Here is a 4491-nt window from a genome sequence, read left to right as displayed (position 1 = left end):
TTTGTATTTATAGTTTTAGGTAATTGCTTTGATGATACTCTCTTAAAACTATAGGATAATTTATCCTCTACATTACATTATAGTATAGTCGGTTAATTCTATATACTTTTCATACACAAAATAATTATGTTTAACCAATTTAACACCTAGTTAATGTTTAGATAAAAATAAGATTTCAAAACATGCATTAAATATACTTTAATATTACTAAACTATTTCTTAAAATTTATTTTTCAGAATTTAATTCAAACAAGATATTTTAAATTCAAGTAACTATGCAAATGGATCTATTTTTGGTGTTAAATGCATATATACTTAATTTTATCATACAATAATGCATAATAAAGAGTAAATTATTATCCTCAATTTATAGATAGCAACAAAGTAATTTCTATTTTGTTAACAATGAAATAATTTTTTATTATTACCAAATAGAGCATAAATAAAGTAAAACTTTTTAATTTGGATTTGTTCATATTTTGGCCAAAAAATAAAGTCAGACTCAAAATAGATAAAGCTCAATTAAGAAAACTAACATGACCTGCACTGCATCTACCCGACCTTAAAGAGGTCGGATTTGACGATAAGAAAACCAGTTCTGCTTATTTGAATAAGTAACTAACTTCTAAGATATTGCCTACTACCTCTTCTTTTTATCTAAAAGGGAGATCTCAACAACTTCTCAAGATAAAGAAAACGACCATCCACCATCAAAGGTAGAACTACGCTAAAAAAGGTGGCTATTGTTTCAACTATAAATACACTAACAACCTCAGGTATATTCAGAATCCAATCTACTAAAACCTGCTTACACCCTTGCTAACTTAAGCATCGGAGTCCTTTGCAAGTACCATCCCCACCACCTCACGAGGAACTCGGATGGCAGCACCTCGATACTAGAGGAAGTCGGACACTGTCTCAACAGGAGTTTGGACCTCACATTCAGGCCTAAAAGCAACCCAGTTTCAGGTAACTCTCAAAACATTGGCATCGTTGTCGAGGAGTTGGGTAATCTACACTCAGTCACGATAGACAATCAATTCGAAGAAGGTCACACGGTAATCTAAGTTAGAACCAGAACCTCATAACAATGATCGAGCACTCATCATACCTCTAGAGCATGATAGAGCGAGTGGTTTTATCGGGGATGGAACATCAAAAAACACTCCACCTAGGAGAATCAATTTAGAAATACATCCACCAGAAAAATGAAGAGCCCCCGCATCTAACCGAGATCATGGGACTCATACACAGGCACCATGGCCAATTAGAGCAACTTGAACAGAAGATCAAACGACAAAGAGAAGCTGAAAGAGATTTGCGAAAGGAGGTACGTTGATGAAGAGAACTAGAAGAAAAGCTCTCGAAACTAGAGGCCGACCTTCGAAGTCGAAGCAACTGTGCGGATCGGGAGGAAAGCCCTTTTGGAGGAGAAGATATATTCATGTAAGAAATCATGAGGGCTAGGGTCCCCAGGAATTTTAAAAGCCCCGACACGGACCTCTATGACAGAACGACCGACCTAAGACACCACCTCAGTAACTTCAAAAGTTGGATGTACCTGGCCGACGTGTCCAATGTGACCCGTTGCAAGGCTTTCCCGATGACATTAACCAAAGTGGCGATAATTTGATAGCTTACCATCTAGGTCAGTAACCTATTTTGACAATCTGGCAAGGAAGTTCCTCACCATATTCTCAATTCAGAAGGACAAAGTCAATCATGCTCCAAGTCTCTTAGAAGTTAAACAAGAAGTCGGAGAAACTCTCCGAGCTTATATGGAAAGATTCAACAAAACTTGCTTGAAAATTCAAAATTTACCTCCAGAAGTAGTAATAATGGGATTAGTTAATGACCTCAGAGAAGGGTCATTTTCTCAATCCATATCAAAGCGACATCCGACCTATTTGTACAAAGTACAAGAACGGGCAGAAAAGTACATCAACATGGAGGAAAATTCTCGAATTAGAGAACCAACTCCAAGATAAAATCCTCCTTACCAAGCTTTGGATAAAGATAAAGAAGCAAAGAAAAAGGATGAATACAACTTGGACAAGCCTAGAAGATACCATAATTACACCCTGCTCCGAGTTTCTCTTGTCGACATCTACAAAGAGATTTGCCACACTGAAAAACTTCCACCCACTCATCCCATCGAGAACAAGAAAGCTGGAAGTCGGACAGAATACTGTGAGTATCACAAACTATATGGAATTTCAATAATGATTGCTATGAGTTGAAAAATGTGAGAGAAAAAATGGCCAGAGAAGGTCGGTTAGAAAGATATCTCGTAGAAAGATCAGATGATCCAGAAAAAAGGAAGAGGAGTGATGAAGATAGGGGTCAACGAGATCGGCCATCCAAACCCTGATAGGCACATCCACATGATAGTTGCCAAAAATATGCTAACTTCTATGTGGCACCCCTACAAGAGCTCATTAGGATCACCTCACCTTAGCCATTTTCAAAATGGGATTTAGACCTCCTCGGTCCATTCCCACAGGCATCAGGACAGGTAAAGTACCTTATAGTAGGTATTGATTATTTAACTAAGTGGATCGAGGCAGAACTTCTAGCAACTATCACAGCCTCAAAAAGTCAAAAGTTTCACTACAAAAATATTGTCACCCGGTTTGAAGTCCCACACTCCATCACCACGGACTATAGAACTTAATTTATTGATTCAGCATTCAGAAGCTTGGTGGAAAGCCTCAAAATTAAGCACATGTTCACGTCGGTAGAATACCCCCAAGCTAAGGGACAAGCAGAAGCTGCAAACAAGTCGTGTTGGCCGGGTTGAAGCACCGACTACAAGACGCAAAGGGAGCATGGGCTGATGAGCTCCCTCAAGTCTTATGAGCATATCGAACAACCCCACACTTAAAAACTGGAGAATCTCCTCTCTGACTTCCTTATGGCATAGAAGCCATGATACCTATAGAATCAATGAAGAATCTCTAAGAATTATATTCTATGATGAAGTAGGAAATGTTTGAGCTCAAGGAAGAACTTGATCTCCTCCCAAAAGTCTGAGAACAAGCTCGGATAAACGAAGAAGCGTTGAAGAAAAGAATGTCCCTAAGGTATAATAAAAAAGTCATCAAAAGAAGTTTCACCACGAACGACCTTATACTAATTCGAAATGACATTGGAGCACAAAAGTCGGGCAAAGAAAAGTTGGCTGCAAACTGAAAAGGACCTTACAAGATCATCAAAATCTTAGGAAAGGATTACTACAAAGTGTCTGACTTGAAGGAAAACGAGCTCCCAGGGTCGTGACATACATGTAACTTGAAAAGGTACTACAGTTAGAAAGTGCACCTTGTTCCCTGGTGTACACTTTTTCCCAACCTCATGGTTTTTTCTGAGAAGGGTTTTTCTGAAGGGGTTTTAATGAGACACCATAGCAAGGGCTAAGGGTTCATGAAAGAAAAACTTAGTAGCAAGAAAACTCATGTAAATTATTTTTCAGTGACAGTTCATTTCTTCATTAAATTTTCCCATTAAAATGCACTAATTTAAACTCAAAAAATTGCAAAAATTATTGTTCGACCTAAGTGGTCAACAAGATAAAACGACGAGGTCTAAATTAATGTAAGAAGTGGCAATAAGCAGATCATGGATTGACTTCGTTAAAGCTTAAAAACAAAAGAGGTGAGCTTAAAACTAATCACAAAAGTAACTTGTTAAAAGTGACTACTTAAAGTCAAAGCGAAATTAAGGGAAATACATAAATCCGACTTCGAAAGAAAGGTTCAAAAGAATGTCTGATATGCACTAAACGACATCGTCCAGCACTTAGAAATTTGGTTTCAAAGGAACAATTCAACTAAATATCAACATCAGACGATGCATTTCAAAGTTTTCGAAGTTACAAAAACTAAAGTAACTAAACTAGCCCAAACAAAATGACAAAAAAATCCATTAGAAACTACCACAGAACAAAATTGCGGAAAAAGTTTTTAAGAGAACCACAAAGCAAAATAAAGTATTCAAAATTACAACTATTACAAATTAAAGTGTTCCAATAAGACCCACATAACGGGCCATCAAAGATCATTAAACTAAGGAGAGGGGATCTGCTCACTAGATGTTTTGGAGGTATCTTCGAGCTGCGTAGAGGAGGTCGGGAAAGTTTCAGGATTAGTCGGAGAAGCGAGAGGCTCATCTTCCATCTGAGTAGCAAAGCTCTAAGAAGCTCTCGAAGTCTTAAGGTCAAGCATCAGAGTGTCTTCCTCATCGGAGGCAGAAAAAATCTTTCCATTAATCACAACCATGTCAGGATAGATAGGGGAGAGGTCTACCTCGGGAGCTATGACTTAAAACTGAGCCTTTAAGTTTCCAGCCAACTCATCCATTATCTGAGCCACAACCTCCTCCAGATTTGCATATTTTTCCTTTCACTTGGTGACTTTATCTATCAAGTCAAGCTTCTTCCCAAAAATCTTGGTATAACTTTCTTCAACTTTCTTTTTTAAGACCTCATCTATA

Source organism: Arachis ipaensis, chromosome B01 (genome assembly GCF_000816755.2).
Source record: "Arachis ipaensis cultivar K30076 chromosome B01, Araip1.1, whole genome shotgun sequence".
Taxonomy (NCBI): Eukaryota; Viridiplantae; Streptophyta; class Magnoliopsida; order Fabales; family Fabaceae; genus Arachis; species Arachis ipaensis.
The sequence above is the reverse complement of the archived record's forward strand: the minus strand, read 5'-3'. Positions refer to the sequence as shown.